This window comes from Sapajus apella, unplaced genomic scaffold, assembly GCF_009761245.1.
Source record: "Sapajus apella isolate SASKATOON/1434 unplaced genomic scaffold, GSC_monkey_1.0 scaffold43, whole genome shotgun sequence".
NCBI lineage: Eukaryota > Metazoa > Chordata > Mammalia > Primates > Cebidae > Sapajus > Sapajus apella.
In genome coordinates this window covers 12,189,036-12,213,492 of record NW_022436983.1, presented here as the reverse complement: position 1 = coordinate 12,213,492, position 24,457 = coordinate 12,189,036, and the positions used below count along the sequence as shown (strand labels likewise).

At 45.8% G+C, this 24,457-nt stretch overlaps 1 pseudogene; it reads right to left on the bottom strand.

Moving 5' to 3' along the window:
- Window positions 1-6,211: 6,211 nt before the first annotated feature.
- LOC116566620 lies at window positions 6,212-7,263 on the bottom strand (annotated as a pseudogene).
- Window positions 7,264-24,457: the final 17,194 nt, after the last annotated feature.

The following is a 24,457-nucleotide window of genomic DNA, read 5'->3' as shown; positions in this document are numbered from 1 at the left end:
AAGAATATCCATCCATGTAGAATATATCATACACGTGAGCTATAAATAATAATAATAATAATAATAATAAATCCTTGTACCCGCAACTCAACTTCAGAGAACTGACATTACAAGTTTGTGAAATGTTCTCCCGTGACTTCCTCAAGCTCTCCTCTCCCTCCCATCCAGAGGTAATGATTGCCCTGAATTTTGTGTTTATTATTTCTTTGCCCCTTTCTTTATTGATTCCTCACAGATGGTTACAGTCCTGAACAGTATATTGTCTAGTTTTGCATGCCTTTGAACTTTGGAGAAATAGTCCCATATGTACCATAAGCAGTTTTTCATCTGGGGGATTTGCACCATATGCGTTTTCTTACAGCGTGTGTATTTTTGCTACACATTATTCATCCACATTGTTGAGCATAGCTGTAATTCATTCATTTTCACTGCCATAACATAGTTTATTGTATTTTTGTTTGTTTGTTTGTTTAGAGACAGGGTCTTGCTCTGTCAGCCAGGCTGGAGTGCGCTGGTGTTGATCATAGCTCACTGCAGCCTCAAACTCCTGTGTTCAAGCAATCTTCCTGCCCCCGCTGCCTGAGTAGCTAGGACTACAGGTACATGCCACCATGCCTGAGTAATTTTTGAAATATTTTATAGATATGAGGTCTTGCTATTTGCTCAGGCTGATCTCACACTCCTGGCCTTAAATAATCCTCCCACCTCTGCCTTCTAAAGTGCTGGGATTATAGGCATGAGTCACTGTGTCCAGCCCTGTACTGTATCTACAAACCACAGATTATGAATCCATTCTCCTCTTGATGGACATAGGATTGCTCTCATCAATGTCTATTACATCTCTTAATACACATGTGTAAGAGTCTGTAGGTACACAGAAATAGAAATTACACAGAAATAGAAAAGTACACAGAAATAGAAATTCTGGGCATTCAAATGCACAAAAGCTATGTGCATTTGAACTTGACCAGACAATATCATGTTGTTTTCCAAAATGATTACATGAATTTACACTCCCCCAAGCAATATATAATTGCTTGCATTGTTACACAGCCCATAGGACACTTGTGGTTGTCAGACTTTTAACATTTTTGCCAACTTGGTGGGTGTAAACTGGCATAAAACGGAGGTTTTAAACTTGCATTTCCCTAATTCCTAATGAGGTTGGGCATCTCTTCATGTTTATTGGAAGTACCTGTTTCCCTGTCTCCCCTCTACTTGTTTCCTGCCTGATTATGTGTTTAGTCCTTTTCTACTGTGTTGCTTTTCTTGTTTTGATTCTTTAGGAGCCTTTTATATATGCGGATCCCAATCCTAGGTAAATTATATGCATTCTAAGTATCATTTCCCAACCAGTGACTACTTGTCTTTTCATTTTCTAGATAGTGCTTTTTCTTGTGTATGAACAGAAGTGCTTCTTTTTAAAAATTTTTCTTAATTTTTTTGAGATAGAGTCTCACTTTGTCACCCAGACTGGAATGCAGTGGTGTGATCTTGGCTCACTGCAACCTCTGCCTCTCCAGTTCAAGCAATTCTCCTGCCTCAGCCTCCTGAGTAGCTGGGACTACAGGTGTGTACCACCACACCTGGCTAATTTTTGTATTTTTAGTAGAGATGGGGTTTCACCATGTTAGCCAGGCTGGTCTCAGTTTCCTTATCTTGTGATCCACCCGTCTCAGCCTCTTAAAGTGCTGTGATTACGTAAAGGCTAGAGCCACTACGCCAAGCTGAAGTTCTTATTTTTAATGTAGTAGAATTTATTGATGTTTTCCTTTATGATTTGTGCTTTTTTTGGCTTTTAAGAGAAATTCCTCCTTCTCCCGAGGTCACAGAAGTAGTTTCCTTTATTTTCTACCAAAAATTTTGCCTTGGGCACATAAGAATTTAATCCACCTGAAATTGATTTTGTGTAGAGAAGGATACAATTTCAATATTTTTCCATATGGATAGATAACTACATAAGCTCTGTTTATTGAATAGTTCATCTTTTACATGATTTTGCAAACCATGTCCTCTGTGGATCATCTTTTCATTTATTCTTGGGTCTCTATCTTCTGGACTCTATCTAGCCTCATTCACTGTCTATGTGCCTATCCCACACTACCTCAATCACTAGTGCTTTAAAGCAAATCTTAATTGTCATTTTATGTTGTGTTGAGACCTGATAGACCAAGCCCTACTCCTTGTTATTCTTCTTCAGGAATGGCTTGGCTCTTTTTGCCCCTTTGCTTATAAATTATAGAAAGAGATTGTCATGTGCCATGAACACCTTGTTGGGATTTAATTTGGAGCTGCACTGAATAATAAATTAATTTTTACAGATACTATTTTTATAGTTAATATATACTAATAATTACCTATATGTTTGCTTCTTTTTTTCTCTCATTGTTTTATCTTGCCTTTTAGACCTTACATCTGGGATCATTTTCCTGCTTCCTGAGGGGTATCTAATAAATTCCCCTAATGAAAGTTTGTTGGTGGCCAACACATTCAATACTGTTTTTTGAACATTTTTTTCCCTGTTCTTGAGAGATAGTTTTGCTGGGTACATAATTCTAGACCGTTATTTTCTATTAGTCCTTTCAAAATATTTTTCCACTGTCTTCTGGCTACAGATGTCAATGTTGAAAAGTCAGCCACCAAGTAGTCCCTGTTACTTTGTTGGTAATCTATTGTTTGTCTCTCTGACTGTCTTTCTTTCTTTCTTTTTTTTTTTTGAGACAAGTTCTCACTCTGTCACTGAGGCTGGAGTTCAGTTGTGTGATCATGGCTCACTGCAGCCTCAACCTCCTAGGCTCAAGCAATCCTCTTGCATCAGCCTCCCAAGTAGCTGGAACCACAAGCATGCACCACCATGCCTGGCTAATTTTTAAATATTTTGTAGAGATGAGGGTCTCCTTATATGTCCCCGGCTGGTCTTTAACTCCTGTGTTCAAGCATCCTCCTGCCTCAGGCTCCAAAAGTTCTGGTATTACAGCCATTGTGCCTGGCCTATGTTTCATTTTTGACCACAATCTCCTGCAGGTTTATTATATTTAGATGTGGCTTTAAACTTTCATCCCGCTCTTTATTTCCTCTGCTTCTGAATCTGACGATTTGTGTCTTTCAACAATTCTGAAAATTTCTTAGCTAGCTATCATCCTTTTAAATATTGCTTCTTGCCCATTATATTAGTTTTCTTTGGTAGCTGTAACAAATTTCCACGAACTTGGTGGCTTAAAACTGAAATGTATTCTTTCATTGCTCTGGAGGCCAGAAGTACTAGATCAAAATTATGGGATTGAAATCAAGATGTTGACAGGGCCAAGCTTTCTTTGGAGGCTCTAGGGGTCAATTTATTCCTTGATTCTTCCAACTTCTGGTGACGGTCAACATTTCTTAGTTGATGGCAGCTCCATTTCAATCTTTAAGGGAAGGCAGCATTTTAAATCTCTCTCTGTTCTGTCTTCATACAGACCTCTCTTCTGTGTGTTATTGAGTCTACATCTCTCTCTTACAAGGACCCATATGATTGCCTTTAAGTTCTACCCAGATGACCGAAGCCAATCTCCCCATCTTGTGACCCTTAACTTAATCAAATCTACAAAGAACCCCTTCCATGTTTTGTTGCATAAGGTAACGTTCGCAGGTTGCAGTGATTAGGACATGGATATCTGGAGGGTGGGGATTTTTTGTGTTGTTCTTTCTTAACTTTTTTTTTTTTTTAAATAGAAATAGGGTTTCACCATCTTGGCTAGGCTGATCTTGAACTCCTGACCTCGTGATTTACCTGCCTCGGCCTCCCAAAGTGCCAGGATTACAGGTGTGAGCCGCCGCACCTGGCCTGAGGGGGGATTTTTTTTCCCCCATTTATTTATTTTATTGCATTTTAGGTTTTGGGGTACATGTGAAGAACATGCAAAATTGTTGCATAGGAACACACGTGGCAGTGTGATTTGCTGCCTTCCTCCCCATCACCTACATCTGGCATTTCTCCCCTTGCTATCTCTCCCCAACTTCCCACCCCCCACCGTCCCTCCCCTATTTCCCCCCAACTGGCCCCAGTGTGTAGTGCTCCCCTCCCTGTGTCCATGTGTTCTCATTGTTCAACACCCGCCTATGAGTGAGAACATGCGGTGTTTGATCTTCTGCTCTTCTGTCAGTTTGCTGAGAATGATGGTTTCCAGGTTCATCCATGTCCCTACAAAGGACACAAACTCATCGTTTTTGATGGCTGCATAATATTCCATGGTGTATATGTGCCACATTTTCCCTATCCAGTCTATCGTCGATGGGCATTTGGGTTGGTCTGAGGGGGGATTTTTAATCCTAGCACACTCATTTCCTTCTGAAACTTCAACGAGATACATGTTACATCTTCCCACTCTGTGCTCTGCGTCTTTAATCTCTTTTTCATAGTTTATAACTTTGTCTCCGTGCTGCATTCTGGACAATTTCTTCCAATCTATCTTCCATTTTCTCCATTATCTTTTCAGCCCTGTATAATCTGCTTTTTAATCTAGCCACTGATTTTTATTTTTTTATATCCACAAAATCAGTTTATCAAAGAAATTATATAGCAATCACATCCCAAACCTTTTCTCAAAATTGTCATCTTCTTTTTAAATTCATTAAATATTTTCATCTCATTAAAAATGGTTTCTTCCTTTAAAATTCCCCAGAAAGTGTGGCCTCTATTTTCTGCTGCTCGGTTTAAACACGTCGTCAAATCAATAATGTCACGTGAGCATAAAAGGAGATTTACAAACCAGAAATATATTTTCTGGGAACCAAGTTTCAAGTGACTCAGGTAAGTGTTATTAATTTCACGGGTGAAGCTGTTGGATAAAGTGACGCCTAAATCAGGCGTGTTTACCCTGGCCATCATGTCACTGACCACTGTTTCAGGACGGTGGAGGTACAGCTTGGGAAGCCCTCGGCCTGAGCCTGTTTTGCCCGAGCCCGTCCAGAATGAAAAGTACGAAGGAAGGCTAGTGTGTGTGCAAAGCAGCGTGGCTTACTTTGAGGTCCTATTAATTGTGGGCCAAAAAAACAGTGGCAGGATTTGAAGGATGAAATGTATTGTAGCAGATCATATTCTTCCAACCACAAAGGGAGACTGAGGAAATGCTGGCTTCAGGCCAAAAAACAGCTTCCCCGGGTGGCTCAGAGGCAGACCAAGTTCATCAAGTCAAGGACCGTTTCCTGCTACCACCTTGGGGAGAAGGGCATTCACCCGCCATGCACACGGGTCTCCTGCGGTTCAGAATCTACCCAGTAACGACAGGAGCAAACATACATGTTTTCCCCTTCTGTAACTTTGCATTTGAATACATTCTGGGAAACTGCCGGGCGCAGTGGCTCACACCTGTCACCTCAGTACTTTGGGAGGCCAAGATGGGAGGATCACTGGAGTCTAGGAGTTCAAGACCAGCCTGGGCAACATAGGGAGACCCTGTCTACAAAAAACTTAAAAATTAGCTGAATGTGGTGGCATGTACCTGTAGTCTCAGCTACTTCGGAGGCTGAGGGTAGGGATCGCTTGAGCCAGGGAGTTCAAGCCTGCAGTAAGCTGTGATTCTGCTACTGCTCTTAGCCTGGGCGACAGAGGGAAAACCCTCTCTCTCTCTATGTATGTGTTCAAGGAAATGGCAGCAGGATATTTTATGCCAGTTCTTGAGACTTCGAAACACTTTAGCACCAGCCAAATCCCCCCATGAAAGCAAGAAACACCTTTTCCAGTTGCTTAAAAGTCTTAAAGTTATAATGAAAAATGTTACAGAAAGAACTACAGAACAGAGTGGGGGTGGAGGGAAGTCACCCATTTCCAGTAACTAGCACTTTGTGCTCCGCCTTGGAGAGTATCTACAAGCTTCCTAACCATGGAGTATGCTTGCAGCCGTCCTGGATGTCAACTGGTCTCAGGCCCTTTGCTGTGGGGAGTCCCTGGCTACATTTATTAGCAACTCAGAGAGAGGTTCCCTTTTGTCCCCATGATCCCACTTTCCAAAAAAGCTCAAACTGCTGTCACAATTGTTTTCTGTATCTAAAAAAAAACAGGGAAGGCAGGAGCCACAGTCAGTGTTTTCTGTGAAAAGGTCTTGCAAATAGCATTAAGAAAACGTGTTGAATTTCAAAAAAAAGGTCTGAGTAGAGGCGCCTGTTGGAAGCCTCCAAGAAATGAGGAAGGAAAGTTAATTTCAGGGTCCGTTTCTTTTCTGATACCGAATAATCACAAAAACAAGTAAATGCCACTGGCTGTAGCTCCCCTTAGGATTTGAATAACCAGCTGGATTTTCAGATGGCCACTCTGGTTTTCTGTGCCTCCCTCTCTGGGCTGTATTGTGCAGAGGTTCAGCGGGAAGTTCTCCACGATGAGGTGGTCAGGGTGGAGAAGCACCACGATGTTATCCTCAAATTCCACAGGGAAGTTGGTGGTCTCCAGCGTAGGGCAGGTGAACAGCCTGGAGAAGACCATGTAGATGGGGACAGAGAGGCCCCTGCACATGTCACTGTCAGTGATCTGAATGTTCTGAATCCCCGTGGCCTCGCGGACTTAGCCTTCTGCACACCCGCATGTCTCTACCTGCACCAGCTGCAGCTCCACGCTTCTGATGGCGCCTCTGGGCTCTCCACCACCAGCTCTCCCCTTAGCGGCTGCATGATGACACAATTTGTTGAGTTGAGATGTCCTTGAATGAGAAATTTGGGAAGCAAATCTCTCTCTTTGACGTTCTGTAAGGTTTCAGGTGTACTCGTGAAGGTCACAGGACTGGGAGTCAACTTCCCCTTCTGAGGAACAGAATGAATGATAAATTCACAGGTCTTTGTCAAGTCCTTGGCCAACAGAGATTGCCTTGAGTCACAGCACAGTGCGTACTGAATGTTGACAAACATGCCATGATAAGTCTCATACAGAACTTTGTTACCCTTCACATGCAGAGGAAACTCAAAAGGGATTTCTGTTTTGCCACTGAGAGATTTCCCTAGCTTCACCATTTCTGTGGTGCTGTTGATAATCTGGATAGGCTTAACAGAATTATAAGAAGCTTCAAACACACTCACACTTTTGGCACTGAGCTGGAGGTTTACAGTTCCTTCCATGGGCCAAGACACTCCCTGGTGTTGGACTGAATCTTTACTCGATATTGCCACCACACCGGAGAGAACCTCTCCAGTGTCGTAAACTTTATTTGCTCTTTTAATCTTGATGTACAGGGCTGTCCCCATCTCCAGTTATCCACAGCCTGATTTTTAAATTTCAATTAATATATTTTTCGTGTCTAGAAATTTTATTGAGTTCTTTTTCAAATCTTCATGAAAGTTTTAGGGTTTCATGTTCAGTTTCATTCTCTTTTAACTGATTCAGTTCTTTAATTTGAATGTGACTGGAGAAAAGTTCACAACTGTTTTGTAAAATTTTATTGTGAAAATGCCAGAGAAATGAGCCAGTACCTGGAGGGACATGTAGGGTCAAAAAAAAAAAAAAAAAAAAAAGCGGGGATTGAAAAATTACCTTAAGGTAAGAGTGTTGGTCTGTTATCATGCTGCCATGAAGAAATATCTGAGACTGGGTAATTTATAAAGAAAAGAGGTTTAATTGACTGACAGTTCTGCAGGGCTAGGGAAGCCTCAGGAAACTTACAATCACGGTGGAAGGGGAAGCAAACATGTCCTTCTTCACATGATGGCAGGAAAGAGAAGTGCAGAGCGAAGTGGGGAAAGCCCCTTATAAAATCATCAGATCTCGTGAGAACTCACTCACTATCATGAGAACAGCATGGAGGTAACCGCCCCCATGCTTTGATTGCCTCCCACTGGGTCCCTCCCATGATACATGAGGATTATGGGAACTACAATTCAAGATGAGATTTGGATGAGGACACAGACAAACTACATCAGTTAAGGTAGAGATTTGTATGGTGAGGAGAATGGCCCAGCAGACAGGGGCCAACTGATAGATGTCCTTCCTAGAAGAAGGGGTTCCATACATAAAGGGAGGAGTTGGTCTCAGGCAAGAGTGGAAGAGTTCACTCATAGCAACAGAAGGAACCGCAGAGCACAGAGTCATATAAGTTGAGAACGAGGCGATGGATGGGTGTGGGCTGTCTCTTCTGGTTGCTTCTCTTTTTTATAAGTAGCAAGGAAGGTCATTAGCTGAGAAGGAGGTTAGGAAGGAGGTGTCCGAGCTATGGGAGAGGGAAGGTGTGAAATGGTCATTTAAGAGAGTGGGAGTGTGGATGGTTTAGGAAATGTAGTGTAATTACCTGGCAGCATGAGAGGCCCCAGGGAGCAGCAGAGGGCTGAATTTAAAGGTAAACTGTGCTGGGCCTGGTGGCTCACGCCTGTATTCCCAGCAGTTTGTGAGGCTGAGGTGGGTGGATCATTTGAGGTCAGGAGTTTGAGACCAGCCTAGCCAACGTGTTGAAACCCTGTCTCTACTAAAAATACAAAAATTAGCCAGGTGTGGTAGCAGGCACCTGTAATTCCAGCTACTGAGGAGGCTGAGGCAGGAGAATCACTTGAGCCGGGGAGATGGAGGTTGCAGTGAGCCAAGATCATGCTGCTGCACTCCAGCTTGGGTGGCAGAGTGAGATTCCGTCTTTAAAAAAAGCAAATAAAATAAATAAATAGAAATGGATCCTCGTAGTTGTATGTTTCCAGACTATAGATTTGATCAGCCCCTTCCCTGCATAAATCCCTCATTCACTGCCCCCTGTTCCAAACTCCTTTGCATGGGATTCAAGGCCCCCTGTGACCCCAGCCCTGTCAGGTCCCCACTCCTTCCCTTTACACCCCCCAAAACAGAGTAACCTGCATTTCCCTAAACATATTTTGCACCTCTCTGCCATGGCTCTTGCTGTTCCTCTGCCTGGAACGCCCTTTCCCGCCCCTCCCCTCCAACAGTAGGGCTGTCCACGAAGTTTGTTTCATTTCCGCCTCCTACCCCTCCTACCACCCACAGCGTTCCAACAGACTTTTCATACCTAGTATTGCTCCCATAAAACTTCACCGCCCTCAATCATTAATGGTTCTGCCTCCTCCACCAGGCTGGGGGTTTGTCAGGGTCACAGACTGTCCTGTTCTCTCTGTGTCCCCACATCCTGCACCAAGCAGATGCTAAGACAATGTCCATTGAGAGGACTGACCGATGACTTCTAGAGGAGAGCTGGGTCAGCCCAGCAGGGGTGTTACCCAGAGGGCCATTAGTGCAATCACTGCACTGCAGAGAAGAGACGAGAATAGTACCTAGGAAGCAGAGCCAAGGCCTGAGGTCGGGAGAAAGCAGGCCATGCTCCCACGTGGAGGGCTGGGAGGGAGGTGGGCAGGAGGCTGAGGGAGCCACACGGTCCATGACACACGTCTGCAAACTCAGAGCACCTGGCAGGAAGGGCCTGGGCTGTGACCTGGTCGCTCGTTCTGGAAGAGATACAGGCTTATCTGGGTGAGGGGAGCAGGCTGAAGAAAAGTGCCTTTCTCTGGGACTTTTCTGGTAACCATAGGCCTCTGAAAGTAGGAGCTCTGTGGAATCTCCCAGCCCCTGTTTTCAAAGAACCAAAAGTTCAACTCCCACCCAGCATTTAACCCTCAGGGCATCAGATCAAAAGGGGATCTGGAGACAGCCTGGGGTAGTGCAGTGCCCAGGAGTCAGGCTGCTTGGTCCCTGCAAGCTGCTCTGCCTCTCTGAGACTTGGTCTTCCCATCTGCAAAAAGGGAGATGGTAAAAAAGACACATCACTGAATTACAAAATGGACAAAGGATTTGAATAGTCATTTCCAAAGAAGATTTTCCCACAGAAAGCTCCACATGCTTAGTGCTTTGCATCCTTAGGGAAACGCAAATCAAAACCACAGTGAAACACCACTTTACCCCCACCAGGGCAGCTACACTAGAAAGACAGACAATAACAAGTGTTGGTGAGGAAGTCAAGAATTGGAGCCTTCATCCATTGTGGTGGGAATGTCAAATGATGCAGTGACTTTGAAAAAGTGTTTTCTCAAAATAGTAAACAGAGTTACCACATGACCAAGCAATTCCACTCCTAGGTCTACTCAAGGGAAATGAAAACAGATGTCCACACAAACACTCGAACGTGAATGTCCATAGTATTTTGGCTATTCACAATGGCCAGAGAGTGGGGATAATTCAAATTTCCATCAATGGATGAAGGGATATACATAATGTGATGTATCCATATGAAGGAATACTACTTAGCAATAAGAAAGAATGAAGTGTGGAAACATTTACAACATGGATGAACTTCAAAAGCGTTATGCTAGGTGAAAGAAGCCAAACACAAAAGACCCCATATTGTATGTGGCATGGTTTGGATGTTTGTCCCCTCCAAATCTCATGTTGGATTGTAATCCCCAATGTTGGAGGTGGGGCCTGCTGGGAAGTGTTTAGTTTGTGGGGGTGGGTCCCTCATGAATGGCTTAGTGCCATCCGCTTGGTGATGAGAGTTCTCGCTCAGTGAGTTCACACGAGATCTGGGTGTTGAAGAGTGGCATCAACCGCCCCCCACCCCGTACTCCCTCTCTCACTCCTGTTCTCACCATATGACTCATCCTCCCGCTCTGCCTCTGCCATGACTGGAAGCTTCCTGAGGCTCTCACCAGAAGCAGATCCGCTACCATGCTTCATGTACAGCCTGAAGAACCATGAGCCAATTAAATCTCTTTTCTTGATAAATTACCCAGTTGTAGCTATTCCTCTACAGCATTGCGAAAATGGACTAACACAGTATGACTCCATGTATATAAAATGTCCAGAATAGATAGATGTATGGAGACAGGAAATAGTGAAACTGGAAGTGAATGAGTACCAAGGGCTGGTGGGAGGTGTCCATGGTGGGAGAATGGGGACTGATGGTAAAAGGGCAATGTTCTAATATTAGATTGTGGTGACGGTGGCCCCGCTCTGCAAATAGACTAAAACAAGTTGAATTGCTCACTTAAAATCGGTGAATTTTGTGGTACAAAAATCATACCTCAACAAACCTCTTTTATTTTTTACTTTTATTTTTTTTGAGACAGAGTCTTGCTCTGTCACCCAGGCTAGAGTGCGATGGCACAATCTCGGCTCACCGCAACCTCCACCTCCCAGATTCAAGTGTTTCTCCTGCCTCAGCCTCCTGAATAACTGGGATTACAGACACACACCACCACGCCTGGTTAATTTTTATATTTTTAGTAGAGATGGGGTTTCACCATGTTGGCCAGGCTGGTCTCGAACTCCTGATCTCAGGTGATCTGCTAGCCTGGACCTCCCAGAGTGCTGGGATTACAGGTGTGAGCCACCGTACTTGGCCAATAAAGCTGTTTTAAAAAAAGAGGAGAAAAAAAAAAAACTAAAAAAACAAAATAGAAAGAGAGGAGATAGGGATGCCCATCTTGCAAGGTTGTTGGGGAGACTGAGTGAGAAATCGTGTGGATGGGGACCGACTGCCTGCAACACAGTAGGTGTTTGTAGCAGGTGCAGCGGGTGCCCCCACAGTCCCTCACCCTCTTTGCCCACAGCACACGCCCTGCTTCCAGATGCCGGCCCCTCCCACTCTTTGCCTGGGACTTTCTCACGGTACCTCTGCAGGTATAAAGTGATGGGGAATTAACACTCCTCCAACACATATGTAGACAGCAGCCTTGTATTAAATGGCAGACAGGAGTTGGTGTACGAAGACCCCAGACCCCTCGGCTTGTGCCCTCCAGTGGCTCCCAGGATCCCCCCGTTGGGAAGGAATGAACACTAGCTGTCCCTGGAGGTGGCTGGCTGCCTTCTTTGTTCTGTCTCACTTCCTCACCCTCTCCAGGCGTTTTCTGGGATCGCCTCCCAGTAAGCGACGTATTTAGGTACACGAAGCTGTCTATCAGATCAGCTTTTGGGGGCACCCCGCCTTAGGCAGTGCTCCCAAGCACTAATTGTGATTATGGTCCTATGAGGGGACCAGATGAGTCTTATGACCCCCGCTAGCCCATCCACATCTTTCTCCCAGTGTACCCCACAAACCTGGGCTTTCTTTTTTTTTTTTGAGATGCAGTCTCACTCTGTCGCCCAGGCTGGAGTGCAAGTGGCGGGATCTCGGCTCACTGCAACCCCTGCCTCCCAGGTTCAAGCGATTCTCCTGCCTCAGCCTCCTGAGTAGCTGGGATTACAGGTATGCACCACCACGCCCAGCTAATTTTTGTGTTTTTAGTAGAGACGGGGTTTCACTGTGTTAGCCAGGATGGTCTTGATCTCCCGACCTCGTGATCTGCCCACCTTGACCTCCCAAAGTGCTGGGATTACAGGAGTGAGCCGCCGTGCCTGGCCTAGCCTGGGCTTTCTATTCTCCACTCTGAGGAGGTGAGTGTAAGGAATGACTTACCCTGAAAGGAGCTGAGAAGGAAAGAGGGGACCCCAAGGATTCCCAGCGAGTCAGTGGAAGAGCCTATACTGGGGAGAAGGTCTGGGTTGGCTGGGCGCGGTGGCTCATGCCTGTAATCCTAGCACTTTGGGAGGCTGAGGCAGGCAGAATGCTTGCACCCAGGAGTTTGAGATCAGCCTGGTTAACATGACAAAACCCTGTCTCTACAAAAAATACAAAAATCAGCCTGGTGTGGTAGCGTGAGCCTGTAGTCTCAGCTACAGGGGAGGCTGAGGTGGGAGGATCACTTGAGTCTGGGAGGTCAAGGCTGTAGAGAGCCATGATCACACCACTGCACTCCAGCCTGGAGGAGAGAGAGAGAACCCATCTCTCTTTCTTTTTTTTTTTCATTTGTCTTAACCATTTGTTTTTGAGACAGAGCAAGATCTTTTCTCAATAAATAATTAAATAAATAAAAATAAATGAAAGAGCTGGGTGAAGTAAGGATTTACAATTGTCTCTTATCTGAGGGGCTACATTCCAAGACCCCCAGTGGACCTCAAATTGCAGAGAGTACTAAAGCCTATATATACTGTGTTTTTTTTTCTATATGTACATACCTATGATAAAGTTTAATTTATAAATTAGGCGCAGTAAGATATTAACAACAATAAAAACAAAATAGAACAATTAGAGCCATATCCTGTGATGAAAGTTATGTGAATGTGATCTTTCTCTTTCCACCAACATCTCCTATTGTGCTGTACATACTTACCTGTTTTCAGGCTGCTGTTGACCAGGGGTCACTGAAAGTGTGGGAGGTGAAGCTGCAGGGAAGGGTGGATGACCGTATTTTGTGGCTGGCAGTGTGTGCAAAGCACTTTCCAGGGCTCGTTAATCCTCAGGGCTGCTCCATAAGACGGGAACTGCTATTCCCATTTTACTGAGTTCGAAACTGGGGCTCAGAGAGGTGAACAGTCTTGCCTGAGGTTACACAGCTATTAAGTTGTGAGGTTCACATTTTTCTTCCTTTTTTTTTCTTTTTGAGACAGAGTCTCTCTATTGCTCAGGTTAGAGTGCAGTGGTGCGATCTTGGCTCACTGCAACCTCCACCTCCTGAGTAGCTGGGATTACAGGCACGCGCCACCATGCCAGGCTAATTTTTTAAATTTTTAGTAAAGATGGGGTTTTATCATGTGGGCCAGGCTGGCCTTGAACTCCTGGCCTCAAGTGATCTGCCCATCTCGGCCTCCCAGAGTGCTGGGATTACATGCCTGAGCCAGCACACCTGGCCGAGGTTCACATGTGAACCCAGGGCCCAAGCTCTTGGCCACAGTGTTACCTGGCCTTCAGCCCTGTTTTGCACCTGACCCTGACCCACCTCCTTTCCATTTAGGCGGATGGGGACTTGGGCTTGACTGGGGAGGCTCGGCCTTGCTCTGCCTCCTGCTGCCTTGGCCCCCAGCCCAGCTGCAAGGACACCATTTAGGCATGTCTTTGGCTGTTTTTTTTTTTTTTTTTAACAGATTTATGTTTAGTGGGGAAGCCCACTCACAGGAGACAGCCTGAGGGCTGGACCGGGAACAAGGACACTACTGTGGTCTCCTTTGAGGTCCCGCTGACTCAGGAACAAGGCAAGCCTATTAGCGTGTTTCCTGGCTCACAAACCAGCATTTACAGGGTACTCTCTTTTGATTTCCTTCCTTCTTTTCTCCCTCCCTTCCTCCCTCCTTTCTTTCTCTTTCTTTCTTTCCTTTCTTTCTTTCTTTCTTTCTTTCTTTCTCTTTCTTTCTTTCCTTCTTTTTCTTTCTTTCTTTCTTCTTTTTCTTTCTTTCTTTCTCTTTCCTTCTCTCCTTCCTTCCTTCCCTCCCTCCCTCCTTTCTCTCTCTCTCTCTCTCTCCCCCTTTCTTTCTTTCTCTCTCCTTCCTTGCTTTCCTTCCTTTTTCTCTTTCTTTCCTTTGTTCTTTCTTTCTTTTTGAGATGGAGACTCACTCTGATGCCCAGGCTGGAGTGCAGTGGCGTGATCTTGGCTGACTGCAATCTCCAGCTCCTGGGTTCGAGTGGTTCTCCTGCCTCAGCCTCCCAAGCAGCTGGGATTACAGGCACCTACTACCACACTTGCTTATTTTTATTTTTTTTATTTTTAGTAGAGATGGGATTTCACCATATTAGCCAGGCTGGTCTCAAACTCCTGACCTCAAGTGATCCACCTACCTTGATCTCCCAAAGTGCTAGGATTACAGATGTGAGCCACGGCATCCGGCCTGTCCTCTGATTTTCAAGGGACTGGAAGGGACACCATGGAGGCAGCTTCTGGCATGGCCCTGGGACCCCCGTGAGAAAGCAGACTTGTGCTTGGGGAGGCTAGTACAAGTTTGCTTACACTCAGTTTGCTTGATTCAGCTGGGATCAGGGGTAGGGTGGAGGTGAGGAAGAAAAAGATGGGTGGGAACTCACCTTTACTGAGTATCTAACCCAGATCTGACGCTGCATTAGGCACTGGGGAGTCGTCCCACTTAGACAAGACCCAGTCTCCAGTCCCATAGAACCCCTGATCAATTGCAGGGTGTGTGGGAGGGGGGAGAAACTGACAATTACAAATACAGGGCAGTATAACAGCAAAAATTTATTTATGAGCACCTACTATGTGCAGGGGTTTCATGGGTGTTATCTTATTCAATTCTAATGCTAGCCCCAGGCACATTCTACTGTCACTGCACCCATTTTACAGATGAAGTGGCCAAGGCAAAGAGAGGCTCAGACACTTGTCGAAGAACACACGGTTAGAACGGGGAGGAGCCAGATTGGAACCCAGGCTGTTTGACTCCAGGACTTGCAGTCTAAGCTGCCCATTCTAAGGCCTTATCAATAACGGGAGGCATGGAAACAGCACGGGCAGACGGATCTTCTCTGTTAGGAGTGAGATTGGAGTACACAGTGGTTTCCATACTGACACCTGATTGAGGCTTTGAAGGATGAATAGGAGTTAGGTACAAAAGAGGCAGGAAGAAGGAACGGCCTGTGTAAAGGTGGAATCTGAGCTGGCACGATAGGTTTGGGAAGTTGCAACGTAGTGATATTACTTGGGGATGGGTTTGGGAGTTACGATTCAGGATCTCTGGAGCATCAAACATAAGCAAAGGAGAGGTGAGGTGAGGCTGGAGACCAGGCTCAAGCCATGGAGGACTCTCCTGTCCTGCTAAAGTGTGTGAACTTTGTATAAGACACAGTTCCCTCCCCAGGGGCCGGTCCTGAGCCTGGGGAGATAAGCCACATTGTTAGGAAATGAGGATGAATTCACGCCTCCATCCACAGGGGGAAGGCAGAAGGGGAAGGGCGGCCCTGTGTCTGGGGGGGGATGGGCGGTTGGGGAGACTTCCTGGAGGAGGGATCATTGCTGGGTTTAAGAATGGGAAGAAGAAGCCGGAAGAAGAAGCCGGCTAAGTGTGGTGGCATGCACCTGCAGTCCCAGCTACTCAGGAGGATGAGGCAGGAGGATCTCTTGAGCCCAGGACTTCAAATCCAGTCTGGACAACATAGTGAGATATCATCTCTTAAAAAATAAAAATAGAGAGAGAGAGAGACAGTGGGAAATGTTTGGGGGACACGCAGAACTGAGGGGGTGGGAGTTGGGGAAAGAAAGCTCAGCAAAGCATATGTTAGTTTTAGCCCTGTGTACACCCCTACCCCTTTCGAATCTGACTTGGGTTTAAATCCCTGCTTGCTGCTGACTAGCTGTGTGACCTTGGGTAAGTCACCGAACCTCTCTGAGCCTTAGTTTCCTCCTCTCCTAAAAACTGGGTGGAAAGAAATGATGACAATCTCCTAGAGTTCCAATGAGGAGTTCACTCCCTGGTACCATCATCAAGATCTTTGTCATATCAGCCAACTAGTTTCCATACATGATTAAATAATAAATATTTTAGATGTTACAGGCCATTGTCTGTTGCAGCTACCCAACAGTGCCACAGTAGCAGGAAAGCAGGCTTACACAAGATGGAAATGAATGAACCTGGATGTGTGCCAATGAAACTTTATTTATGGACACTGAAATTTGAATTTCATGTATTTGTCACTATCACAAAATATTATTATTATTATTTTTGAGATGAAGTCTTGCTTTGTTGCCCAGGCTGGAGTGCAATGGCACAATCTCTGCTCACTGTAACCTCTGCCTCCCAGGTTCAAGCGATTCTTCTGCCTCAGCCTCCCAAGTAGCTGGGACTACAGGCGTGTGTCACGACAACCAGTTAATTTTGTATTTTTAATAGAGACGGGGTTTCACCATATTGGCCAGGCTGATCTCAGACTCCTGACCTCGTGATCCGCCCACCTCAGTCTCCCAAAGTGCTGGGATTACAGGCGTGAGCCACTGTGCCCGGCCCACAAAATATGATTATTATTTTTAGAGACAGGGTCTTGCTATGTCACACAGGCTGAAGTGTGGTGGTGCCTTCGTAGCTCACTGTGACCTCAGCCTCCTGGGCTCAAGCGGTCCTGCCACCTGAGCCTTCCAAAGTGCTGGGATTACAGGTGTGAGTCACCATGCCTGACTCCTGCAAAATAGTGTTCTTCTTTGATCTTTGTTCTAGCCATTAAAAAATGTGAAATCCGTTGTTAGTTTGTGAATGATGCATAAACAGACAGCAGGCCAGATTGGACCCTTGCGTCATAGTTTGCTGATCCCTGTCCTAAACTTTTATATTTTCTTTAGATTTGCCTTGTACTTACTTAAATAATTCCTTTGAAAAGGAAATTTTTGTCATACCAACATCACTTAACATAAATACAAGATGACCATGTAACTATGATAGGCAGGGCGCAGTAGCTCACACCTGTCATCTCAGCACTCTGGAAGGGTGAGGCGGGAGGATCGTCTGAGGTCAGGAGTTTGAGACCAGCCTGGCCAGCATGGTGAAACCCTGTCTCTACTAAAAATACAGAAATTAGCCAGGCGTGGTAGTGCGTGCCTGTAATCCCAGCTACTCAGGAGGCTGAGGCAGGAGAATTACTTGAACCTGGGAGGCGGAGGTTTCAGTGAGCCAAGATCACACCACTGCACTCCAGCTTGGGCGACCGAGTGAGAATACTCCGCCTCAAAAAAAAAAAAAAAGATAAATGCCAATTTACATTATTAAATTGTCTACATGTCTCACATCTGAGCCTGGGGCCTGTTCTTTCTTTGCTGAAGAGGAATAGAGAGGTGTCAAAGACAGATGAGAACAAGACAGACTTTCTCCTTGTTGAAATCTGGGGAGAAAAATGGGAACGGAATGAACGAGAGGTTATCTCTTTAGGGAAGTCAATGTTTATTTAATGCTTTGCCTTGTACGGCCTCAAATCACCTTGGGATCCATGGTGGGCGACAGCACTGATGTGATGCCATCCAGGGCCTAGAGATGAGCCTGGCTCTGTTGCTGGAGACTGCTGGTGGCTGCGCGGTGCCCTGAGTTCTAATCAAGGTTGCTGAATAACTGGGGAGAATATTGCTGTCTCTGATCAGCCGCTGGGGTATGAGTCAACCTCTGCTAAATGTTTTGAGCTTGCCTATGACAAAGTTGATGGCCAATGCAGAGAATTATGATTCTTAATAAGGTAGTAATCACAATTCTGATGAATCCAAGTTGATGAGACATTTATGCCTGAAGGTCTTGGAGTATTTTTGTAAAGCATCACTAAAATAATCATTGAAATCGCAGCAAAGGGGAATCAAGAACACAAAAGCCGACTGAGACAGCCTCGCAACCCCGCCTGCCTTTTCTAGACACCAGCTTGCTGGGGGCCGGGGCAGGGGGGGTTCATGAGCCTTGTAAAGAACATGGGACAAAAGAGTCAGGCTGTTGGGAATTTTAAGGTCCCAAGTGACATGATGCCTTCTGATGTTCCAGGCCTCAGTGGCCTCATCTGAGAAATGGGAATGACAGTAGCATATGTGCATGGACCAGATGAGCTCTTCTGGTCCTGTTCCAATTCTTCCAGCTCTTACTCCATGAGATCCTTAACTCCTGGTACCCAGGAGATCGCAGCATGCCAGGTGCTCTCATTCGGAGGGGAAGTACCAAACTCAGGGGTTGTAAGTGTACCGCCTGGAGTCCCGATCTGGTCCTTAGATGTTTTTTATTTGACTTGTATAGTTAAACATTTATAAACAGCTCTTGGGATTTATTACGTATTGTAAAGTAATAACTCAGACAGAAGCAAGTACAATACTTTATTAATGGCTAGTGAACTGTCACCTAGCAGACCTTGGGGTAACCACCAACCAAGCATGGCAGCCCCCTCAGGATTCACCCCGGGCGTTCTTCAGCCACTTGACACTGTGCCTTACTTTTTTGTTTGTTTGTTGTTTGTTTGTTTTTGAGGCAGGGCCTTGCTCTGTCACCCAGGCTGGAGTGCAGTGGCGTGATCATAGCTCGCTGCAGCCTGTGCCTCTTGGGCTCAAGAGATCCTCCTGTCTCAGCCTCCTGAGTAGCTAGAATTACAGGTGTGTACCACCATGCCTGGCACATCTTTAAATTTTTTGTAGGGACAGGGTCCTGCCATGTTGCCCAGGCTGATCAAATCCTGGACTCAAGCAATCATCCCACCTTGGCCTCCCGAAGTGCTGGGATTACAAGTAAGAGCCACTGTTCCCAGACTGTACTTTTAAATATTCTTATTATGTTTAGTTTGACCATGTGCTGTATTTTTAGGCTGGCACTAAACTGTGTGGGTTTTTTTTTTCCACACCAATTGTCCTACACCAACTGGGTATCCAATAACACAACTCAATTCCGACACTAACTACTTGGAATGAGTGCAGACTGCACAAGTTAAGGCCTCAGTCCTACAAAGCTACTTGACTTCAGACAGTGGTCCCAGGAGGTCACGCAGACTTTTGACCGACAGGCCATAAATCGGTAGTTCTCATGACCCCTCCTCAGGCTCAGGATTTCACTTGCGTGACTCACAGAATTTAGGAAAACACTTTACTTATGCTTGCTGGTTTGTTACAAAGGGTACAACTTGGAACTGCCAGATGGAAGGTACTGGGGGAGGGGCACAGAGCTTCTATGTCCTCTCCAGGTCCCCCCACCTCCCTCCCATCACTGCCACATGTTTACCAACCCAGAAGCTCTCTGAACCCCATTGTTTAGGGATTTTTATGGAGTCGTGATTGATGAAAATCCTTGACCATGGGTAATTGAATTCCATCTCCAGCCCCTCTCCTCCTTCCAGAGATGGGTGGTGATGCTGGAAGTTTCAACCCCTCTAATCATGGCTTGGTCTTCAGCCCCCATCCTGAAGCTGTCTGGGAGTCCCCTCACTAGCAAGCAAAGTACAATAAATTCCAAGAAACTCAGAAACCCTGCTGAGAACTAGAAACCAGAGAAAAAATCAAATATTTATTTTAAAAATTATATCATAGAGTGCCGTTAAGCAAAGGTATGCATACTCCAATTTGCCATAGACTCCACCATGCCCTATTATTGCCCACTGCCCTATTGATAGATTTGTGTTGCCTGCTTAAGCCTCTGTATTGAAATGTGATGTCTGCTTAATAGATATTATTTGCCTTAATAATTAAAACAGTCATAATAATATTAATGATAATGTATTAGTCCATTCTCACACTGCTATAAAGAACTACCTGATACCAGGTAATTTATAAAGAAAAGAGATAAAATTGACGCAGTTCCACAGGCTGTAGGAGGCACGGCTGGGGAGGCTTCAGGAAACTTACAATCTTGGCGGAAGGGCGAAGAGGAAGCAGGCATACCTTCACGTAGCGGCAGGAGAGAGAGAGCAAAGCCGGGAGTGCTACCTATTTTTAAACAACCAGATCTCATGAGAACTCACAAGAACAGTGAGAACAGCAAGGGGGAAATCTGCTCCCATGATCCAATCGCCTCGCTCCAGGTCCCTCCTCCAACACATGGGGATTACAATTTGACATGAGATTTGGGTGGGGACACAGAGCCAAACCCTGTCAAATAATAAAGTAGCTATCAACTGTTGGGTGTTTATAACATTCCAGGGGCTGTGCTGAGCATGTCTGACATAGCATCTTGTTTAATCTTCATAGAAATTCTTCTAAGTAAGGACTCTTACTTAAGGACTCCCTTGGTCCACTTGTCTATTTTTCAGATAAGGAAACCAAGGATCAGAGAATTGGAGTACATTTTCTAAGATAACACAACAAGTAAGTCAGAAAGCAGTATCGAGCCCAGGCTGTGAAGTGGGATAGGGTCATGTGGGGAGTGGTACCAGCTCTAACCTTTGGGGACCAGGTTTTTACTGTATGAGTGGTATAGGTTTGGTGGTCAGATGGGCCTGGGCATCAACCTTCACACCACCACCCTGAACACGTTACTTAGTCTTTTGAGCCTCAGATTCCCTATCTAAAACATGAGCACAGTGACAGTCACCCCACAGGGTCACAGTTGGTAGGATTGTGTCTTAAGCACTGGGTAGAAGTTCCACAAATGATTCTTTGCTGCATCTGGCCTAAGCAGAGGGGTTTCTATAAAGTGTAGGGTCCCCAAGCAGTGTCCTAGCTCTACCACCTGTAAGACCCAGTTCAAGTCTACCTCCTCCAGGAAGCCTCCCCAGGTTCTCAGAACCCATGCAGCCTGATTCCAGAACCCATACAGCTTCTATGTCACCAAACACTCCCCGAGAGTCAGGCATATTATCAAGGTACTTTAAGTTCAGGATTATCTCTACTGCATTCGCCCTTTAATACCTTGGATTTCTCCTTTAATCCTCTATGAAGGATCACATCAACCCTATGAAGCAGGTATTCTTACACCCAATTTAAAGGTGGGAAAACTGAAGCTTGGAAAGCGAACTGCCTTCTTTTTCCTCTCCTGCTGTTGAAACACGACCTATGAAGCAAGGTTGGCCTGGAAACCTGCTTTGTCCTCAGTATATCCCCAGGGATTTTGAGACTGGTGAGGGCAGGAGAGACAGCATCACCTTTGGAGACAGAATTTTGAATCCCATCTCTGCTACTACTAGTTTCATAGCTCTGGAAAAATCTGGAAGCTTGCATTTCCTCAAAGGTACAAGGGTGGAAATTATACTAACTTCAAAGGCTATTGTGAGCCCAAAGTGAGATAAGGTGCTCAGAGCAGTAGGCACATAGTAGCTCCTCAATAAATATTTGCTTCATTGCCCCTAAAGCCGTATCTTATTCTGTGTTCTCACAACACATCTCCGTTTCCTCCCGTGGTCTACTTACCAAATGTGAACGCGTATTCTTGCTGTTTAGACACCTGGGGCTGGAAACTTCTTGAAGTCAAGGGTCACTCCCAAACATCTTTAGATTTGTCACTTTGCCTACTACCTTTGATGATGTCATATCCAATCAATGTGTTTTTTTTTTTTTTTAAGTGAAAAAGCGACCGGGCAGATCACAAGGTCAGGAGTTTGAGACCAGCCTGGCCAACATGGTGAAACCCCATCTCTACTAAAAACACAAAAAAATTAGCCAGGTGTGGTGGTGGGTTCCTGTAATCCCAGCTACTTGGGAGGCTGAGGCAAGGAGAATCATTTGAACCTGGGGGAGGTTGCAGCGAGCTGAGATCACGCCGCCGAACTCCAGCCTGGGCAACAGTGCGAGACTCCGTTTCAAAAAAAAAAAAAAAAAAACAGTGAAAATAGCTTTTCCATTTGTTTCTCCTAATAAAAGTAATATGTGCTCATTGTAAAACGGGGAAAGAATTTCACCTCCCGCCGTCATCTTGATGTGAGGCTTGCCCGTGATAAAGCTGGTGAGGTGCCTCCCATGGTGTCTTCACCGAGCCTTCTAAGTATTGCCATTTTCATTAGTTCAAAAAGCATGTAGGGCATTTCAAAAAGTAAAAAGAATCTGCTGACCTTCTGGGATGTCCTTCAGATTTTTTCCATGTATGTAAATTTAGACAACTTGTAGACATCAAACAAACACACTTTAAAAAAAAATGGTCCTTCTGTGTTTTACAGCGTGTCTTCTTACTTTTAACAATAAGTGGAGGAACTCTTTCTACACCAATAAATATAGATGTGTTTTATCCTGCTGGATGGCCCTGAGTATTATAAGGGATGAGGTGCTATGACTTATCTAGTCAATCTCCTGTTGATGGCACTTGGTGATTCCCATCACCTGTTCTGCATTGTGCTGGAAAGTGCTGGGCAGGCATAAACCAAGGAAGCCTCCCACAGGCTCAGGCCTCTGCAGTTACGAAACAGCCATCAGGGAAGTCGCCAGGCTGACACAGTGACTTCTGTCTGGCAAGTAATTTTGAAGTTGTGTTAAGGACCACGAGGGAGACATTCCTATCGTGGGGCTGGGATGAGCTCAGCCGCATTCCTCCTTTTCACAGCGTTGGATGGGGCAGTCCTCCGGGAAGAAGGTGTTTTGACTCAGCCTTTCCTTTCAGTCACCTCCTAGGAGGTGTCCCCATTGCTGGGACATCTGTCTCAGCAGGAATAAGATGATGACACTTCAGAGGACCTGCCCTGCTTCCCTGGGAGGGTTTTTCTTGACACGTGAGAGTCATTTGTAAAACAGAAATGAGGTAAGTGAGATTTATCAGGCTCGCCTTCAGCAAGCCAAGCCGGTGGAGAAGACAGGAGGGGCCCCCTGGTCAAGGATGCCCCTATCCTCCCTTGCCCTGGGGTTTCTGGAACTCCCAGGGTCTCCCTGGCAACAACCCACTTATCCTGGTCTTGCACTTGGCCGTGGAGTCATCCCTTGCCCTGAGGCTGGTGTGGACATTGCAGTCTCTAGGCAGGACCTGGCTTAAGATTTCGGACCTATGATGTCCAGGCTCTGGAATCTTCCCTCAGCCAGCAAGCTTCTCCTCTCCAAGCCTCAGTGTCTACATGTGTGAGATGGGAATGATGGTCCTTCCTGAAATTGATGAGGTTAGGATGGAATGAAATGACGCACGTGAAGTCTCGAGCTGACACCTGGCACTTGATCTGATGTCTAGGTGCTCATAAACCACTGCTGTTAGAACTGATCTGAGCAGGGCAAGGAGAGGATGAATAAGAGATTGTGTGTGGAGCAATGAGAAGGTGCTCAGGGGTCTTGGTCCCTGAGGTCAGGGAGCCATCTCTTTAGGCATCAGTTCATATGGCTGGGCACTTTACGGCGTTTTCCCATGATGCTAAGAATGAGGTAGGAGAGGCCATCTCTGCTGAGAGAGAGCTGCAGGCTCTCGAGTGGCCTCAGAGAGCTGCCCTGATGCAGCACTCACCCTCTGCCAGGCATCCTTCCAGGGACTTGGACAACATTTCAGTTAGCCCTCACCAAAACCCGAAGGGGCAGAGATACCCTGCCTATTTTATAGATGGGGAAACCGAGGCTGGGAGAGGCCTCTGGAAGAAGCTGTCTTGTTAAGTATTGAGCTTTAAATTAATTAGGGGCTGGGCACTGTGGATCATGCCTGTAATCCCACCTTGGGAGGCCGAGGTGGGCAGATTGCCTGAGGTTAGGAGTTCAAGGCCAGACTGGCCAACGTGGCAACATCCCATCTCTACTAAAAATACAAAAATTAGCTGGGCTTGGTGATGCGCATCTGTAGTTCTAGCGACTCAGGAGGCTGAGGCATGAGCATTGTTGAGACAGAGGTTGCAGTGAGCCAAGATTGTGCCACTGCCCTCCAGCCTGGGAGACAGAGCAGTGAGACTGACTCAGAAAAAAAAAAAAATTAACTAATTGAGGCACATCAAAGACAGGGGTACTGCGTCCTCAGGGCAAGATTTCTGGCTGTAGTGAGAAGAGTCGGAAGGAGGGTGCTTGGGGCTGGGGCGACAAGTCTGGCTTCTCCCTCCTGAAGGAGCTGTGAGTGGGGTAGATAGCGTCCTTCCCTGCCTCAAGGAGCCCTCCCTTCCTGAGATGAGGAAGACGGTGAACTGGTGGAGATGCTATAGAGATATGAATGCCTCCCATGGAGAAGAATAGGAAGCCCCTACCTGGTTTCAGGGGCGTGGGGCGGCTTCTAGGAGGAAGTGCTGCCCTGACCCTCACCGAAAGTCTAACATCAAAGGGACTGACTTATTAAATGTTAGCTGGGAGGTGGAGCAATCAGAACCCTCCTGCATCGCTGATGGGGAGGTAAAATTGTATGGCTGACTTGGAGATCTGCTTGGCAGTATTTGTTGAT